The following is a 21,414-nucleotide window of genomic DNA, read 5'->3' as shown; positions in this document are numbered from 1 at the left end:
CTCCTGTCTGACCTGAACGTTCAACTATAGTCCCTCAAATGGATCCACTCAAGTTTATCTTTAGGCTTACAAACTAAGGTAACTTTGGGCAAACATTTAGCAGAGATAAATAGGCATCACACAGTCCTTAAGGCCCCGTCTCACATAGCAAGATCGCTGATGCGTCACTGATTTTGTGACGCGCCAGCGATCTCGCTACATGTGACACATAGCAGCGACCGGCCCCCCGCTGGATATCACTGATCGTGCTCGAATGTCCTGGGCCAGTTTTTCATTGTTGGTGTCCCGCATGCATCGCTGTGTTTGACGCCGACGAGCGACCTCGTTGGCGACGCAGAACTCAGGCTGGAATCATTCAGAATAGCTGATGTGTGACAACGCACCAGCGATCCTTACTAGGTCGTATCGTCGGGATCGCTGGTGCGTCGTTGAAGAGATCTGCCTGTTTGGCAGCTTACTAGCGACCATGTAGTGACGCACCAGCAATTCCTACCAGGTCGTATCGTTGTCGGAATCGCTGGTGCGTCGTTATGTGAAACGTGACCCTTACTATGCTATTAAGCTAAACCAATTATGCTTGTCAGTAAAACTGTATACCGAAACCAACTTCTCAATTTACATCTTTGATTGCAGTCACTGGCAGGGGTTGCAACTACAAAAACATATGGTTACGGTAATTGCAGACCATTTCAGAATGTTCCACTAAACACCGAGCACAAAGGTATAAAAGTAGTAAGCGAGCATAAAAAGGTAAAGAAGGGATATATTCAAAAACATGCAAGTTATGACCTAATAAAATAATGTCCATTAGAGGGATTTGAGAAAGATATTAAAAGTCAATGACACTGAATCTCTTTCACAGAGTAAAAGCAGGTAAAACATTAAATTGAGCTTTGCTGGCAAAATAATGTCCCATTTGCTTAAGCTTATTGTGGATAATGACATGTAAATGTGTAATACACACACACAGAGTGCCTACACCTTTGTTAGAACAATTGCAGAATGTTGCCAGAGGGCAGAAACAATAGTTGTTAGCAGGTAGTTTTCTGTAGAATCACAACCCATCTGAATAACCAAAAAGTTAATTTGTTGCTAAGCTAAAGTTCCTAATAGGAACCCTAACATGGAGGAATGTGCACACAGGCATGTTTTAAAATCAAGAAAACTGCATATGGGTCCAAAATAGCACACTCAAGGTGAACACATGGTCGTGTGCTATACTACTATGCTGATCTGGACATTTTTTGAACATTGAACAATATGAAGCTTCTTGGATAATTGTTATTTCATCAGCACATTCATGAAATAGCAATGAGATAAATTTGCCTAAAAGCAGGGTACTCATCCTGACTTTCTGCAAATATATATATATATATATATATATATATATATATATATATATATATATATATATATATATATATATATATATATATATATATATATACGGTAGATAAAAAAAAAAAATACAAAATGCAATTTTTTTTTTCTAACTTCTGTAATTGGGAAAACTATTGTGGCTTACAAATACTGTATATGTCTGCAGTTCAATATGTGGCTATAAAATGAGTGTCAGCATTTACAGTAAACAGTTAAAGGTAAAAACCACAATCTCTAATATTATTCACAGTGTGAATTTGTTAACTGAAGATTCGGTGTGTACAGATTGTAATTTTTACATTTAACTGTTTACAGTAAATGCTGCTATATATTATATATATTGTAGGGATTCAACTCGCTCAGGAGCAACGGGAGACAACCAGAAGGCACGTTCCTTTAAAAGTTCATAGGGTTTATTGCTCCATAACCTATAAACCAGCACATAACATAAGGAATAACCTTTAGCTCAGGCGAACGCAAGTAAAAGTGTCCATTGTTTCAGGCTCAGTCCTGGAGCCTCAGCAAACACAGGAGGCTTATCCCTCCTCACTTACAGCCAATATACATAGGCCTCACCGGGTCAGCAGCCTCAGCACGTGGTCTTCAGGAAGGTAGCACACCTTCCTCCACTTAGGCCTACCAGGACCTTCCACATGGCCCAATCAGACCCATGCGCTCTCTCTCCTGTGAGCAGACCTCAGGTACCTTATATGGTCCATAACCACACCCACAGGTGATCACATGGCTATGTCCTCACTAAAGGTCCTATTACACACAGCCACACATATACTTTATTATGACACTCTTAAACACACCCCTGGGTGGGTTTGTAGGTAACCAGGCCCGCCCATCTCTCTAGTTGCCTGGACTTCCCCCTTATACATTGAAGCAACACCTCAGCAATATCATTGCTGAACACCACAAGTCTCCATCCCAAAGCCACCCACTTTGGGATACATAACGGCCATTCCGTATTCTGCCATTCATCCTTTCTCTTGGGACATCCACACAGCGCCCCCTAGCGGACTCAGTGGTTACTACACCACTATATATATATATATATATACATATATACATATACATATATATATATATATATATATATATATATATATATATACACACACACACACATATATATACACACATACACACACATACAGTACAGACCAAAATATTGGACACACCTTCTCATGCAAAGAGTTTTCTTTATTTTCATGACTATGAAAAATGTAGAATCACTCTGAAGGCATCAAAACTGAATTAACGCATGTGGAATTATATAACAAAAAAGTGTGAAACAACTGAAAATGTGTCTTATATTCTAGGTTCTTCAAAGTAGCCACCTTTTGCTTTGATTACTGCTTTGCACACTCTTGGCATTCTCTTGATGAGCTTCAAGAAGTAGTCACCGGAAATGGTTTTCACTTCATAGGTGTGCCCTGTCAGGTTTAATAAGTGGGATTTCTTGCCTTATAAATGGGGTCGGGACCATCAGTTTTGTTGTGCAGAAGTCTGGTGGATACACAGCTGATAGTCCTACTGAATAGACTGTTAGAATTTGTATTATGGCAAGAAAAAAGCAGCTAAGTAAAGAAAAACGAGTGGCCATCATTACTTTAAGAAAAGAAGGTCAGTCAGTCCAAAAAATTGGGAAAAATTTGAAAGTGTCCCCAAGTGCAGTGGCAAAAACCATCAAGGGCTACAAAGAAACTGGCTCACATGAGGACCGCCCCAGGAAAGGAAGACCAAGAGTCACCTCTGCTGCGGAGGATAAGTTCATGCGAGTCACTAGCCTCAGAAATCACAGGTTAACAGCAGCTCAGATTAGAGACCAGGTCAATGCCACACAGAGTTCTAGCAGCAGACACATCTCTACAACAACTGTTAAGAGGAGGCTTTGTGCAGCAGGCCTTCATGGTAAAATAGCTGCTAGGAAACCACTGCTAAGGACAGGCAACAAGCAGAAGAGACTTGTATGGGCTAAAGAAAACAAGGAATGGACATTGGACCAGTGGAAATCTGTGTTTTGGTCTGATGAGTCCAAATTTGAGATCTTTGGTTACAACCACCGTGTCTTTGTGCGACGCAGAAAAGGTGAACAGATGGACTCTACATGCCTGGATCCCACCATGAAGCATGGAGGAGGAGGTGTGATGGTGCTTTGCTGGTGACACTGTTGGGCATCTATTCAAAATTGAAGGCATACTGAACCAGCATGGCTACCACAGCATCTTGCAGCGGCATGTTATTCCATCCGGTTAGCATTTAGTTGGACCATCATTTATTTTTCAACAGGACAATGACCCCAAACACACCTCCAGGCTGTGTAAGGGCTACATGACCAAGAAGGAAAATGATGGAGTGCTACGCCAGATGACCTGGCCTCCACAGTCACCAGACCTGAACCCAATCGAGATGGTTTGGGGTGAACTGGACCGCAGAGTGAAGGCAAACAGGCCAACAAGTGCTAAGCATCTTTGGGAATGCCTTCAAGACTGTTGGAAGACCATTTCCGGTGACTACCTCTTGAAGCTCATCAAGAGAATGCCAAGAGTGTGCAAAGCAGTAATCAAAGCAAAAGGTGGCTACTTCGAAGAACCTAGAATATAAGACATACTTTCAGTTGTTTCACACTTTTTTGTTAATTGTATAATTCCACATGTGTTAATTCATAGTTTTTATGCCTTCAGAGTTAATCTACAATTTTCATAGTCATGAAAATAAAGAGAACTCTTTGAATGAGGTGTGTCCAAACTTTCGGTCCATACTGTATATATAATATATATATATATATATATATATATATATATATATATATATATATATATATATATGATGGTGGCCCGATTCTATCGCATCGGGTATTCAAGAGTCTCTGTTAAAATAGAAAATAGTTATATACTCACCTTCCGACGGCCCCATGACTCTTTCTCTCCTCTCCATGCTCCCGGTCCCAGTAATGCTTTGCACGAAACACCGCTGATGACGTCGCGCTCACGTGAGAGTGACGTCATCTCCGGCCCTTCTCGCTAAGCATAACTGGGACCGGAAGATGCCGGGAGCGTGGTGAGAGGCGGGACAGAGTCTGGGGGCCGTCGAAGGTGAGTATATAACTATTTTTTATTTTAACAGAGACTCTAGAATACCCGATGCGATAGAATCGAGCCACCATCTAGTGTATTATACTCCTGTTACACCTGGAGCTGCTGTCACTGTTTTGCTGTTACCTAATGTATTGTACTCCAGATACAGCAAGAGCTGCAGTCACTGCTCTGCTGTTACCTAATGTATTGTACTCCAGTTACTCCCAGAGCTGCAGTCACCATTCTGCTATCACCTAATGTATTATACTCCTGTTACAGCCAGAGCTGCAGTCACTGTTCTGCTCTTACCTAATGTACTCCTGTTACACCCAGAGCTGCTGTCACTGTTCTGCTTTTACCTAATGTATTGTAGTCCAGTTACACCCAGAGCTGCAGTCACCGTTCTGCTCTCACCTAATGTATTATACTCCTGTTACAGCCAGAGCTGCAGTCACTGTTCTGCTCTTACCTAATGTACTCCTGTTACACCCAGAGCTGCAGTCACTGTTCTGCTGTTACCTAATGTACTCCTGTTACACCCAGAGCTGCAGTCACTGTTCTGCTGTTACCTAATGTATTGTAGTCCAGTTACACCCAGAGCTGCAGTCACCGTTCTGCTCTCACCTAATGTATTATACTCCTGTTACAGCCAGAGCTGCAGTCACTGTTCTGCTCTTACCTAATGTACTCCTGTTACACCCAGAGCTGCAGTCACTGTTCTGCTGTTACCTAATGTACTCCTGTTACACCCAGAGCTGCAGTCACTGTTCTGCTGTTACCTAATGTAGTGTACTCCAGTTACACAAAGATCTGCAGTCACTGTTCTGCTGTTACCTAATGTATTGTACTCCAGTTACACCCAGAGCTGCAGTCACTGTTCTGCTGTTACCTAATGTAGTGTTCTCCAGTTACACCCAGAGCTGTTGTCACTGTTCTGCTGTTATCTAACGTACTGTACTCCAGTTACTCCCAGAGCTGCAGTCACTGTTCTGCTTTTACCTAGTGTATTGTAGTCAAGTTACACCCAGAGCTGCAGTCACCGTTCTGCTCTTACCTAATGCATTATACTCCTGTTACAGCCAGAGCTGCAGTCACTGTTCAGATCTTACCTAATGTATTGTACTCCAGTTACACCCAGAGCTGCAGTCACTTTTCTGCTGTTACCTAATGTATTGTACGCAAGCTACACCCAGAGCTGCAGTCACTATTCTGCTGTTACCTAATGTATTGTACTCCAGAATATGTAAAGGACTGTGCCAATTATATAGTAGATATATATATATATATTCTCTTCGATATGACTTACATTTATTAGTGAAAAAATGAAAAATTGACAACTTTTAAAAATGTAGCAAATTTCACATTTTAATTTTTATGCTCGTAAATTGGAGGGTTAGGTCACACAAGATTGTTAATAAATAACATTTCACACATGTCTACTTTACATCAGCACAATTTTTGAAACAATTTCCTTTTGTTAGGAAGTTAGAAGGATGAAATGGAGATCAGCGATTTCTCATTTTTCTAACTAAATTTACAAAACCAGTTTTTTTAGGGACCACATCACATTTGAAGTGACTGAGGGGCTCAAATGACAGAAAGTAGCCAAAAGTAACACCATTCTAAAAACCGGACCCCTCAAAGTGATCAAAACCACATTAAAGTTTATTAACCCTTCAGGTTCTTCACAAGAACTGAAGCAGTGTGGAAGGAAAAAAAATTAACATTTAATTTTTTCACAAAAGATTTACATTAGACCTAAACTTTTTTTATTTTCACAAGGGTAATAGGACAAAATGGACCATAAAATTAGTTGTGCAATTTCTCCTGAGCACGTCGATACCTTATTTGTGGGGGAAATCTACTGTTTGGGCGAACGGCAGAGCTCGGAAGGGAAGGAGCGCCATTTACCTTTTTGAATGTAAAATTTGCTGGAATAATGTTGCGTTTGGAGAGCCCATGATGTGCCTAAACAATGGAAACCCCCCATGTGACCCCATTTTGGAAACCCTACCCTTTAAGGTCTTTATCCAGGCGTATAGTGAGCATTTTGAACCCACAGGTACGACACAGAATTTGATAGCATTAGGTTGTCATACTGAATATGTCGTCATTGTTGAGCGCAAGTGCTCGCTACTCCAGTTTGAATTGGGTGCTTGGATATGCACGGAATATCACGGGTGCTCAAGTGAAAAGCTCGAGTCTCTGCCCCTCTTGTTTCACCTCTATTAGACACTCCAAAAAAACATGCGGGGACCTGCAATACTCCGCGCATATTCGATCACCCGATGCAAATTCGAGCAGCGAGCACGTGTGCTGAACACTAACTGTCATGTCATCTTTTTTTTTTTTTTTTTTTTTTTTTTTTTTTACACTTTAAAAAAAAAAAACAAAAAACAATTCTAACTCCAACAGAACCCTAACCCCAATTGCAAAGAATGGAAAAAAAATATATTTTATAATCTTTTTTTTTTTTTTTTAAACTAAGGGGGTGACAAAGGGGGAAATTATCTACTATTTTTTTTTTCTTTTATCATTGTGATAAGGTCTATCGCAGTGAAAAAAATTGACCAATAGGACAAATTTCCTATTGTTGATAGGAACCAGCCAGCATATGTACAGAAAATATCATGCCATGATCACATCACCAGTAGCCAATCTGTGTGGATCTAAAGATGGTGAATATTTTCCTAGGACAGCAGAGTGGAAACACTAAATATCCCTGTTTTATCTGTTTTTGGGATAGTAGATCAAAAAATGAGCACTGGATGAGAAAACGGAGGCGTCTGAGAGAACACATGGTAGTAAGAAAAAAAGAATGTAATATCAGAACCATTGGTTAGCAGGAACAAGATCATTTTACCACAACTGCACATCAATGAAGTAGTTTGTAAAGTGTCTAAACAAAGAGGGAAGATGCTTTGACTACATCTGCAGAATATTTCCAGCTCTGAGCACGGAGAAACAAGAGGTGGGTATTTTTGACGGTCCTCAAATCAGAGAACTCCTGAACACTTCAAAGATTCACAGAATTTTCTTGGGAACCATAGAGCAGATAACTACAATGAACTGGTAGAAAGAATGCCATCTTGTTTCCGTCATCTTGGCTGCACAATGAGTATCGAGGGTTTTTTTTTCCACAGCTACTTGGATCATTTCCCAGAATACCATTGTGACCTAAGTGAAGAGCAGGGTGAAAGATTCCACCAAGATTTAAGAACTATAGAAATAAGATACCAAGGACACTGGGATACCCACGTGATGGCGGATTACTGCTGGTCTTTTCAAAGTAATTGCTCTGGTGCCGCTCACTGCAAGATGTCATTAAAGCACCGCTTTTTGTGAGGTATCATAGTAAATGAACAGTGTATTAATGACAGCTTTTTAGGCAAGTTTAATTCTTATTCTGTGATGTAATTTTTTCAGAAATAAAATAAAACAAAATCATACAAGTAGATTTAATAACCAAGAAGGCAAAAATAATGTTTTGCAGACATCAGTCCTAGTGTTCGATCGGTCATATGCATACATGTAGGGCATAGCCCATCTCATTAACTAGACATGATGGCAGAAAATTAAGGGAAGGTTTAGAATCAGCGACAAAAAATGACCTGAAAACAGGTTAAAGGGAGTCTGTCACCACATTTGACCTACCTAAACTAATAACCCCTTAAAGATCGCCAATACGCATTATAATGGTGGTTGTTAAGGGTACTTATTTACTCATTGCAATTTTAAAACGGCAATGGGGAATAAGGGAATAGCGCCCCCGACCGGTGGTGATTCCCGCGGGTGTCAGCTGTACATGATAGCCAACAGCCTGCAATATTGGACCTGGGCGGTTTTGCGTCTGAAAGGGGCTGATTAACCCCTTAAATATCGCTTTCAATCACAGCAGTGGTATTTAAGTTATTGCAAGGGGATCACAAGACCCCTCTAGTAACCATCGGACCCCTGCAATGAGAATCCAGAGTCCGATGGTTACCATGGTACCCTGAGGTTCAGTAATGACCCATGGTGGCCTGTGAGATCCAGCAATAGGCCAGAGTCACAATAGCGTATGGCTTCGGATGAGAGAGCATCAGATTCGATATACTAATGACCTCCGGCTCCTGCTCTGCTGTGAGTGTGGGCCGAGTGTCATGCTACTGTGCTACGAATCTCTTGCATGACAGGATTGGAGCACAGCTGCGGAGGAGACGGAGAAAGTAATTTCTCCATCTCACCTGCTGCCTTTGTCGGTGGGAATCACACTGCACTCGGGTGATATCCAAGTGCAGTACGTTTCACTCAAACCCATACACTTGTATGAGACGAGCAGCAGCATGCTGTGATTGTTCTCTCATGCTGAATCGGCATGAGAAAATAATCGCAGATGTGATCTGCTCCATAGAATAACAATGGGCAGAGTGCTACGCGATGCTGTACATGTGTACAGCTGTGTAGGAGACAAGTGATCAACCTAAATGTCCCACAGTGGGACAAAGTAAAAAAGTTTAAAAAAAAAAAAAAAAGTAAAGTAAAACATGTAAAAAACAAAAACAAAACAAAAAAGTGCACACAAATCACTATAATCTGTTTCACCACTCAAAACGCAGCAATTGTGATAAAACAAAAATAAACAAAAAACACATACTGCATGTACTCGTGTATAAGCAGAGATTTTCAGCACTTTTTTTGTGCTGAAAATGCCCCCTTATACACGAGTCATGGTGCAGAAACCAGTGGGGGGGGAGCGGTGGCAGGAGCAGGTGGTTGGGACATCATTCTCACCCTCGCTGAACTCCCCAGCATCCTCCGTTGTCCCAGAGCTGGCAGCATCTTCCTGCATTGAGCAGTCACATGGTACCGCTCATTAAGATCATGAATATGGACGCCTCTCCACTCCCACAGGCGTGGCGTCCATATTCATGACCTCAATAAGCGGTACCACGTGACAGCTCAGCACAGGAGAGCTGCAGGAAGCCGGGACAACAGAGGATGCAAGGGACGTTCAGCAATTGCACAGAAGGGCGAGTATGACTGAGGACGGGGGAAGCACAGGGGTAGCATGGAGGGGGACAGGGGAAGTACAGAGGAGGACAAGGGAAGCATGGAGGAGGACGGGGGAGCACAGAGGAAGATGGGGAGCTCGGAGCAAGATGGGGAGTACAGAGGATGACGGGGGAAGCACGAAGCAGGATGGGGAGCACGGAGCAGGACGGGGATGCACTGAGGAGCATGGAGGAGGACGGGGAAGCACTGAGGAGCATGGAGGAGGACGGGGAGCACTGAGGAGGATGGGGGAGCATGGGGGGAGGACAGGGAGCTGAGTCATACATAGAAGGATGGGATGGGGGAGCCAAGCCATGCATACTGGGAGGGGGAGAGCCACACAGAGCAGGAAAGGGATGAGGGGACAATGCATACCCAGCTTATACTCGAGTCAATAAGCTGACCCAGTTTTCCGTGGCAAAATTAGGGGGCTTCAGCTTATACTCGGGTATGCTTATACTCGAGTATACACGGTAATTGGTATTGCCAAGTCCAGAATGACCAGCTCTATAAAATTGGCATGTTATTAATTCCATTTGGTGAACGCTGTAAAAAAATAAATAAAAAACATGCCAAAAATGATGCTTTGTCAACATGCTGAAATCACAAAAGTGAATAAAAAGCGTGCAAAAAGTTATAGATATAAAAAAAAAAATGAAAAATTGTATAAATAAAAACGCCAAACCGTCTGGGAAAAGCAAACCCTAATACGGCTCATTCGGCAAAAAATAAAAGTTTCAGTTCTCATAATAAGATGATGCAAAAACAGATTCATTTGTGGAAAAAATTTGGTTTTAGTAAAAAAAAAAAAAAAAAAAAAAAAAAAAAAAAAAGAGAGCAAAAAAAAAGATCTGGTATTGATGAACAAATAGATCTTATCACTTTTCCCGTATGGTGAACGGTGCAAAAAATTAAAAGATAAAATAAAAACAATAACTGAACTGCTGGTTTTGTTCATTCTGTGTCTGAATAATCTGAATAAATAGCGATCAAAAAATATTATGTACACCAAAAAGGTAGAAAGAAAAAATTTGCAACTCATCCCACAAAAAACAAGCCTCCATACAGCTCTATTCGCCAAAAAATAAAAAAGTTACAGCTCTCAGAATATGGCAACAAAAAACCCTACTGTTTATAAAAAAGCTTTTTTATTGTGCGATGGCCGCAAAATCTAAAAAAATAAAAAATTATAAATCTGATATCGCTGTAATCGCACCGACACAAAGAATAATCCGCCTCAGCGCTTATTCCACACGATCAACAGTGCAAAAATAAAAATAAGAACTATTCTTGTACTGCTGTCTATTTGTTCAATCTACCTCACAAAAATCGGAATAAGACTGCTCACATTTATCATTCGCTCTTCGCTGAACGCTTACGTCGGGGTTTCTTTGTAAATTCCCTCAAACTGCGATTCAGACAAAACCCCGGACGGAACCTCTCACTTAATGGCAACAGAGGTCCCATGAATAAAGGGTGATAAGGAGACAAGGGACAACCCAACTCCAACACCCTAAGCGTAAGCTCAAAACATATAATGAATAGGAGGAGAAACATAAGAGCACGCAATAAATTCCATATAGAAAATACAAATTTTTTATTATTAAATATATAACAGCAGTACAAAGTGGATAGCAAGAGATGTGCTCATGAACAATTTGGACAATATGTCCCATGAACCAACCTCACACCCCCCAGATGGAAAACCAGGTGAGTATATACCATAGACCTTGGATCATGTCCCAAATCAAAAAACCACCCCAGCAGATATAGGGTAAATCACCTAAATAGCGGTAACCAAATATATTGATGCCAATACCCGCTAACAGTGAGGGTTAAAGATAAGCCCCATGCTGGTTGGGGTCAGAAGATCAAATGAAAAGACCAAGGAGCAACTCACCAAGGAGGGGAGGTGGAGGGGGTCCAGCAGTGGGGCCTCCGACGCGCGTTTCGCGACGTCCCCCGCCGCTTTATCAAGGAGGAGAAGGAACCTCTCACTTATGAGGCAGATGGAGTCAATTTGGAATGGTATGGGTTCCAGCAGTGTCCCATAATTTTAGGTGTCTTTTTAGAGCACAAGTGTGGGCGACCGCAGATCTGTGTAAGCCTAAAAAGATTGATATCACAGGAGAAGATGCCAAATGGAGTACGAAGTGTCTCCATCTGCCACATGGTGGGTGGTTCCATTGGAGGTTTTGTCGCAATAGCATTTTTTGTGGGATTTTATACAGAAACCTCAAGGTAAGTGTTCAGCGTAGAACACAAGAATGTGATCCAGCCTTATTCTGCAAGCGATCAAAAAATGTTAGGTACCCCAAAATGTTACCAATAAAAAAACAACCTTATCCTGCACAAAACCAGTCCCCAACTCAGGTCTGTCATCTGGAACTATAGGAGGTTCCCACGTTACTGGTAGAACAAAGACTCTGGCAAAACAACATGGCTCCCGCCCCCTCAAATAAAAATCCAGTGAATTCTGCGCTCCCAAATCCAAATGGCCCCCTCCTTCTGAGCCCCACTGTGCCTACACCAGAGTAAGCAGCCACATATTTGTCAGTATTGTAATGGAGAGAAGGCACTTAAGTCTTATTGTCAGATGCACAAGCTGGGCACAATGTATGGGGGTGCTACAATATATGGGGACTTTAAAGTACACTGTATGGGGACACAATGTATGGGCGTACTAGACTGGCAGATTTGAAATTCTCCAGAAAAAAAGCCTGACCTAATGTTACAAAATAGTCACTGCAGCCGTAGATGAATTGAGCGGTGCAGTTTCCACAATAGGGTCACTTTTGTGGTTTTTTCTGTTGCTCTGGCACCTTCGGGGCTCTGCAAATGTCACCCATAAACTTATTCTAGCAAAAAGCAAAAATAGCGCTCCTTCCCTCTCAGCTCTGAAGTGTGGCCTAACCATAATTTATGACAACATATGGGGCATCATCGCATTAGGCAGAAATTGTGCAATAAATTGTGGGGTCTAGTTTCACCTATTGACCTTTGTGTACCTGACAAATTTGCAGCAAATACAAAAATTACATTTGTACCACTAAAATGTCATATTTCCATATCTCAATGTTATAAAATTCTGTGAGGCACTTATGGGTTCAAAATATTAGATGATTTCCTTGAGGGATCTACTTTCTAAAATGGGGTCACTTGTGGGGCGTTTCTGCTGTTTTTAAAATGTCAGGGGCTCTTGAAATGTGACATGTGACTCCTATGAAATTATGTTCTTGCAATGTTCTAGAACAGGCCAGGGCAAACTGTGGCCCACGAACCACATCCGTCCCCCTCACTGTTCCTGTGCAGCCCGCTGACACAGCCAGACAGCTGGAGAAGAACTGATCTTTCTCAGAATTGTCATTGCAACTGTAGCCCCGCCCCCATCTTATCATTGGTGGATGCCGGGCTGCTTAGTTCCTGGCTTGCAGAGATGGTGAAACCTGTGCAGGAGGCAGAGCGGTCAGGACAGGAGGAGGGAAACAGGGACTACAACACCCATCTGCTGCAGATAATAGGCAAGTAGATTCTAAGTGGAGCCCAGATACCACCTGGGAGGCAGCATTGTGTGTCTGCTCTGCTGAGTAGGTCATAGCGCCTGCGTTGCCTCCTTTCAAACTGTGGAATGAAAGTTGTGGGACTGCAGTTTATGTTCAGGGAAAGCAGCTTATTAGTAACTAAATCTCCCTGGATCTTCCAGGCAGCTGATAGGAGATAAAACACTGGGGCTGAGTATTCCTACTGAATATGGGGTCCAGCAGTGAAATGCCCCCTCACCTTCACTACATGCAGTCTTCAGATGGGATATTCTATGTGCTCCCCAAACTGCTCTGCCCCACCATGTACTCTGCTGCCTCCTCACCTCTGTATGTGAGGGTTAACCCTTACCTCCCTCTTTGCTCCCAGCTTGTACTGTTGTATGTCTTGTGCAGGAGAGGTAAGAGTTAAGTCCCCCATAGTGCTCCCCCTGTAATCTGTGGCTTATCACTCCACTTTATAGACTGGAGTAAGGATTCCCACCTCCTGCCTGTCAGCACCTTCCCCATATGTGATGTGGATCTCTGCATGTGGAATAGAGGTGGGGAAAAACATTTTTCCAATGTTCCCAATTTATTGCTTGAGCAACTATTACGTGTTACGATAAGCTTTATTGTAATAAGTATTATCAGGCTATGTTCACACAACTAATATTTGTCCAAGTGCTGTCCGTGATAGAAAAATGATACTTACCGGTAATTTGATTTTCCAGAGCCATGACAGCACCACACATGAGAGATGGCATCCGCCCCCAGGAACAGGAAACCTGTATCAGAGATAAAAGACGGGGGCGGCACCTCTCTCCTTAGTTTGTTTCAGAGTATGCAAGGTAACCGCCTCATTAGTTGACATGTATTTTTTATTTGATTAAGTCACTCTTATCCACCTTCTTTTGATATATTATATATTTCTATATATTTTCCTCATATATACATATATTTGTGTCACACAACCATCACTAAGATAGATAGGGCGGGATTCAATGCTGTGCTGTTATGGCTCTGGAAAATCAAATTACCGGTAAGTAATTATTTTTTGACTTCCCCATGACAGCACCGCACATGAGAGGAAGAAATAGAAGAGACTCCTAGGGTGGAGCAACAGCAGATAACACCTTTCTCCCAAAGGCAAGATTGGAGAGCCCTAGATCTAGCCTATAGTGACGGAAAAAAGTGGATGGTGAAGACCATACTGCTGCTTTGCAAATCTGCTCTACAGATGCATTTGCACTTTCGGCCCAGGATGTGGCTATGGTCCTTGTAGCGTGAGCCGTTACCCAGTGGGGGAGTCTGACCTGAGGAAAAGTAAAACAGTGAAATAGCCATATAAAGCCATCGTGCAATGGCCTTTTTCACCTGTTTGTTCCCTGGAAGGAGACAAAAAGGGCTGATGACTGTCGCCATGATTTTGAGACATCTATATATTGGAGTAGGCAAAGTCTGACATCCAAGCAATGAAAGGTTTGCTCTCCCTGGGATTTTGGGTTGGCACAAAACGAGGCCAAAATTATTTCCTGGTCCCTGTGAAATTTGGAATTTACCTTCGGGAGGAAGGCCGGGTCAGTTTTTACGATTACTCTGTCATCCAGAAAGGTGATTTACAGAGATAGCTTGCAGCTCGCAGACACGCCGAGCTGAAGTCAGGGCAACCAGGAGTACGGTTTCCAACGTTAATGCCTTTACCGAAATGGAAGTAATAGGCTCGAAAGGAGGAGATGTTAGAGCATTTAATACTAAAATTAGATCCCAGAGAGCTACCTTAGTCAGTAAGTTTGAGGGTCTGGTTGTGAAGGAGGCTCGAATGAACCTATAGACCCAAGGGTGATCGGCAAGTTTTTGGTCAAACAACGCACCCAGGGCAGACACTTGCACCTTTAGGGTGTTCGTGGACAACCCTCTTTCTAGCCCTTTTTGGTGGAATTCCAGGATCTCCTTTATTGGAACTTCCTGGCTCGTTTCGGATAACTGTCGGCCTGCGAACTCCAGAAACCTTTCACAAATTTTTTTGGTACTTGACTGAGGTTACCTTTATCCTGCTAGCAAGCAGGGTGGTCACCAAGGGGCCTGAGAATCCCTTTGCTAAAAGGAGTCCCCTCAAGTTCCAAGCGGTGAGATGGAGTCTGTGCACTTGAGGATGTAGTACTGGGCCCTGGTGAAGTAGATTCGGGACATCCGGGAGGATCCATGGGTCCGAGATAGACATGCGTCTGAGCTATGTGAACCATGCCCAAGAAGGGCGCGATAAGGATTACTCATGCCTTGTCTTCTCAAATGTTTTTCAGGACTATTGGGATTAACTGAATCGGAGGAAATGCATAAGCTAGGTGAAATTCCCAGCAGTGTAGCAGTGCATCCACCCCTTCTGGGTGTTCTCTTGGGTTTAGAGAATAGAACCTGTTTACTTTCAGATTCCTTCTTGTAGCAAACAGATCCACTTCTGATGTGCCCCAGACAGCAAAGTCTTTCCCAAATATCTCCAGATTTAGGGACCACTCCCCTTGGTGTAATACATGCTGGCTTAGGCCAGAAGATTGTCCGTCCCTTTCAAATGTGTTCCCGTCAGGGACAAAAGATTGCTTTCTGCCCACATGAATAATTTTTTGGCCTCTGCCATCAGAAATGTTGACCGTGTACCTCATTGTCGGTTTATGTAGGCAATGGCCGTGCTGTTGTCGGATAAAATTGCAACATGTTTGCCTTGGATTTCTTCTTTTACCTGAAGTGCCTGCCTTACTGCTGCCAGTTCTTTTAAATTGGAGGATGCTGTACTCATTGAGGGTTCCCATGTCCCAGTAGAATCAGGTCCACTAGGTGTGCTCCCAAACCTAACGGACTTGCGTCCGTGGTTAACACCACAGGGTTCTGAACAGACCAAGGTACTGCCCTGCTTAGGTTTTTGGTGCTTAACCACCATTTTAACGAGTCCTGAACTTGTGGCGACAAGATTATCTTCAAGTTGCAAGGATCTTTTCCCTGCTCGGCCAAGATCTGCCACTGTAATTCTCTTGTGTGGCTTTATGCCCACTGGACCACTGTGATTGTCGCTTTTAAGGTACCTAGAAGTGAAATCGCCCCTCTTACTGATATGACCTGACCAGGTTGTATTTGTTGCATTTTTTGATGGATGGTCCGAATCTTCCTCTCTGGGAGGACACATTGTTGTTTGAATCTAATTGAATTCCGTGGAATTCTTGTGTCTGGACCGGAACTAACCTTGATTTTTTTTTAAGTTTATCATCCAGCCTAACCTGGTTAATATCTCTAATACTTTTGTGACTGCCTTTCCACAATTTTACTTGTTGTTCCCCACGACGAGGAAATCGTCCAAATAGGGTACTATCAGTATGTTTTCTTTTCTCACAAAGGACGCTATCTCGGAGATGATATTTGTGTATATGCGAGGGGGGCCTCTGACACCCCGAAGGGAAGGCACTGATATTGAAGGTGAGTGGGGACCTGAGAAATCTCCACTACCAACCTTAGGTATTGCTGATGTTCTCCCCATATGGGCACATGGAAGAAAGCATCGGTCAGATCTTTTACCACCATGTAGCAGCCTGGGTCGAGTAACCTTACTGCCGATTTTAGAGTTTCCATCCTGAAGCTCTCCACCCGGATATATTGGTTCAATGCTCTTAAGTTGAATATCGTTCTCAGTGAACCATCCAGCTTTGGCGTGAGGAATAGGGTGCTGTAGAATCCCTTCACTATTTGGTGGTGTGGTACTCTTACTAACACTATTTGTTAAATCAGGAGTTGAACTTCCCTCTCTAACGTGGCCTGGTTCTTTTTGGCCACGAGTCATTTTTTTTTCGCTGCGGCAGGGAGATGAGAAAGCTTAGTCGCAGACTTTCGTCTAATAAATTGAGTACCCATTTTGAGGCGGGTAATGCTGCCCACTGGCGAACAAAAAAACAAAGCCTTCCCCCCACCGCCATTCTGGCGTCATTGGTGTTTGGTGTCGGACTTCGGGGTGGTTTTGCCGAAGAGGAATCCCTTTTCCTTCCTGTCTCTCCAGGGTCTGCCCCACATGGATCTGTCATCCGAGCGGCCCCTGCCCCCCTCTATTCCCTGGTCCACGAAAGGACAAGTGGGCGTCACCCCAACGGCGCCTAGAGAATGGGGGTGGTGGGAATCGTTTTTTTTCTTATCTGATGCTTTCTCCAAAATTTTGTCTAGCGCCTTTCCGAAGTGGTACTGTCCCTCACATAGGACTGCACAGAGCTTGACCTTAGACTGGTAATCTGCGGCCCAATTTTTTAACCATAGTGCTCTGCGACCTGAGTTTGAAAGGGCGCATGCACAGGCGGCACCTCGGACGGAGTCCAATGCGTCATCTGCCAGGAATCCTGCCGCTTTCTAAAGGGAAGGTATCGCTTCTAGCAGCCTTTTCCCTTGGGCATTTATTTTTTATCTGGTCACCGAGTTCCTCTAACCACTTGACCATAGCACGTGCTGTGCAAGTGGCGGCTACCCCAGGTTTAAATGACCATGCTGACGCCTCCTAGGCAGACTTTAGAAAAGCATCAGCTTTTGTGTCAAGGGGGGCCTTTAAGGTGCCCATGTCTTCAAATGGGAGGGCTATCCCTCTGGAGGTACTGGCAATAGCAGCATCCAGTCTATGAGCGTTTTCCCCATTTTTCACATACCTCTTCATCAAACAGGTATTTACGTTTAAGTGCTTGTGGTATGGACATCTTTTTGTTGGACTTTTTCCACTCCCTTTTTATTAAATTTAGTAGATTATCGTGGAAGGGAAAAACTCTGTTTCTTTCCTTCTAAATTATTAAACATGGAATCCTGTACTGTCCATGGTTCCCTAGGCATTTCCACCCCCATGGTAGATCTGACAAGCTTGAGTAATTTTCCGATATCCTTGGATGGAAAATAAGGGTGACCTTCTTCCTCATCCGAGGAGTCCAGGTCTCAGTCATCAGAGGGGGCTAAGTCCCCCAGCTCTTCCTCTGAGGCCTCATCTGTTTGAATATCTGTAGGGGGTGGGGTTGGGGTGGGTTTGGCAGAGCTGAGAGCAGTGTGCTGCTTTAACTGCTCCTTCACTGTTGTTTTTACCTCATCCCGGATAGTAGTTTTTATATTCTGGAGTAGGGATGGCGATTCTTCGGCCACTGTTTTCCTAATACACGAGCGACAGTCGCTTGTCGTAGGTTTTAGGGAGGTTTTTCCTGCATAAAGTACATGCTTTGTTCTTTTGTTTGGAGGTGGCCTTTTTTGCCTAGGGAAGACATAACATAAAGGGCGTCATTACCCACACATTTTTTGCCTTACAAAGGCACTCACCCACCCCTCGGGTACCACGGTAGACTCTACATCTTCCGGTGTGCGCACTTCAATTGCGGGGTCCGCCATGCATCCAGCTGCTGCCACCGCATAAGTGCGCCCCGTTACGTTATATGGAGGAGCGGTGTGCGCGCTCCTGGATCAGCTCCCTCCCGGAAGTGTCCAGCACACCGGCACACCAGCGACAACATATTCCGCAGCGCTTTACAGTTTGCGCACATTATCATCACTGTCCCCAATGGGGCTCACAATCTACATTCCCTATCAGTATGTCTTTGGAATGTGGGAGCAAAAACGAGGAGAACATACAAACTCCTTACAGATGTTGTTCTTGGTGGGATTTGAAACCAGGACTCCAGTTCTGCTGTGCTAACCACTGAGCCACCGTGCTGCACTTTCATTACTAACAATGGACACTGTATTTTGTAAATTTTATTCACTTCTGATGTATAAAAATGGAGGCTATATGGTTGACAATACAGATGGAAAATCGTTTTTTTCTGGATGAAAATAATTTTTTTATATGCTCATGTAAACTTAGTCACATAAGCAACTGCTTTTTATAAAGTGATGAAATTAATATTATGCAGAATTAAAGGGTGATCCGAAACCGAAGGTGAATTTCATACTAAATTTAATTCAATAATCTAATCACTTTTCTAATATATTTCAAATAAAAAAATTCTACCTTTCCCTCTTTATTTTATTTATTTCCAATCACATTTTTTTTTTTTGAGAACCCCAGTGGATTTTGGGATACTTAGATACTTACACAGGACGTCATTAGGGGGCAGAGGCTGCGATTACTGCCACAGCTGCTTTCCCCACCATGAAATAAAGAGTCATCTGTTTCAGAAACTGGACTGGTCCCTGCCGGGTCAACACTTCTCTTTAGAGTCAGCAAGGAAACGCACAGTCACTGTGCATTCAAAGGAATATAGCATAGAAAACTCATACTGAGCATTCGTCACAGTTTACAACCGACATATCAGGTGAGCAGGGACTAGCCGAGCCTCCAAAACAGACATCACTGATGGCGCCTAATTTCAGGGAGGGCGCAGAGGCTGCGTCAGTGATTGCAGCTTCTGCCCCTAATGTCGGCTCAATTGCATATAGAGGGGACATGAGGGAATTTTTCTTTGAAGTATACTAGAAAACGAGATTAGATTATTACACTGAATAGATATACATTTAATATGAAATTCACCTTAGGTTTCGGACCGCCCCTTTAAGTTCAGCCAATTGGTTTGTCGCTCCACAGCAGTGCCAGTTTCTCATGCGGCCCCTTGGGAAAATTATTTGCCCACCCCTGTTCTAGAAAGTGTCTAGAGCTTAAGCAGGAATCAAGAAATTGAGTATAGAGTAAGATATTGAAAGAAAGCCTTTGTCCTGCTCTGAGCTGGTCATGGTGTGAGATCTGTTAAACATAGCCTTTGAGGCCTGGCCTCCCTGCAGAGCTATGTGCCAGCTTTCTCATACAGCTGCATACTCAAGGGGGTTTTATAATCCCATGCCATATCGGATACAAATGATTGACATGAAATTATATCTCCAATATTCTTCACATGTATGCTTTATCTACTGCACTGTCAGGATCTCAAGATAGCAGCTATCATCAATCACAAACCCTCTTAGATCTGAGAACACATGCAGTAGGAATTAAATTGCTTACCTGAAGCACATGACAGAGGTCATGTCAGAGCAGCGTCCTATCGTGACCGCACATTCCTCTGATCAGTCAACCTGACATGACACAGAGGAGCTGGAGAAGATAAACGCCTTTCTTTAGCTTACTGATCATGAATATCCATCTCTGTCAGCCTGACAGTTTTAGGGTGACTGGGCTGTGCTTCACATAGTCCGTCCTGCTGCATGTCCTGGCAAGTTTAAAATCCTGACAGACTGCAGTAGGTAAAGATACCTTTTTGATAAAGAAAGGTATTTAGGAAAAGTTTAACCCCTTCATGACCTATGACGTATAGGTACGGCATAGCTTGTGTCCCGGCATTTGATGCGGGCTCTGACATGGATTTGATCAGCTGTCACGTGCCCCTAACTGCCGCGGGTGGAATTGCGATCCGCTCACCGGCTGTTAATGTTAAATGACGCTGTCAACTCACGCTTCCTGGAACGAGTCACAAACCTCGCCCACTGGCAACTGATTCACATGATCTCAGGACGCATTTGACTGACATGACAGCTGCGGGTCTGCAGAAAACCCCTGTGCTTGTCATTACAGATCTCCTATGAACGCCGTTCTTTAGGCAATTTTCTTTTTCTTGATTAACTTAATAGGTTTTACGCCAATATAATGCTGCCTGTAATAAGTCTGGCACATTTCAATACCCTACTTAGCCATGTCCACTGACTAAGACACTTAAAATGATCTAGTGAGGCTTATAAAGTTCCTAAAACACAAATTGGGATCACAGCATGTAAACACATTTTTAAGTGCAATTTACAGACGAACTTTTGTCCATTTTACTTAACAATTCTTTCCCCTTAAATGGATTTCCAAGACTAGGATACACACAGTATATGACAATGCACAGAGCTAGAACAATGTGGCTCTGTACAATGTTTAGTGTCCTATTCTGTCAAAGGGAACAGAGAGTAAGGTGGAGTTACGGAGAGAGGCCATTCAACAATGCATCGAGCAGCGCTGTACAGACTCTGAACAGTGTTTACACCCAGCCGTCAAAGGAAATAGCACCTACCGAGAGGTCATCAATAGGTTAGTCCTTGACAACCCTTTTAATTCTATGATTTCCAAACATACGTTACAACTGCAGCGGAATGGAGTTTTTGGACAGAAAACCAAACTAGAAAATAACAACCCTCATTGTCTTCACTCAGTATAAAAGACTACATATCAAACTTTGTTGATTTAAAGACATTTAGTAGTTTTGGTATTTTGAATGTAACGGTATGTGGCCAAGGAGTCATTTAAAAGCTGAAGCAGCTTCCGAGTTTGCCAAGCTGAAGCTGCTTCAGGAAAACGGCAGTCGTTTTCTTGAAGTGGCTTTGCCTTCAGTCATGCTTTCACGATATACTGCCAAGTATAGAGAGCGGGCGAC

The 21,414-nt window shown here is 43.1% G+C and overlaps 1 protein-coding gene across 9 annotated transcripts in view; it reads right to left on the bottom strand.

Annotated features, from left to right (window-relative positions):
* The window catches only part of EPB41L4B (erythrocyte membrane protein band 4.1 like 4B), a 1,031,490-nt gene that overhangs the window by 634,387 nt on the left and 375,689 nt on the right, over positions 1 to 21,414 (bottom strand). The window lies entirely within an intron of this gene.

The sequence above is a fragment of the Dendrobates tinctorius genome, unplaced genomic scaffold (genome assembly GCF_039654945.1).
Source record: "Dendrobates tinctorius isolate UK_male_01 unplaced genomic scaffold, ASM3965494v1 ptg000102l, whole genome shotgun sequence".
Taxonomy (NCBI): Eukaryota; Metazoa; Chordata; class Amphibia; order Anura; family Dendrobatidae; genus Dendrobates; species Dendrobates tinctorius.
This window is presented reverse-complemented; position numbering and strand designations above follow the sequence as displayed.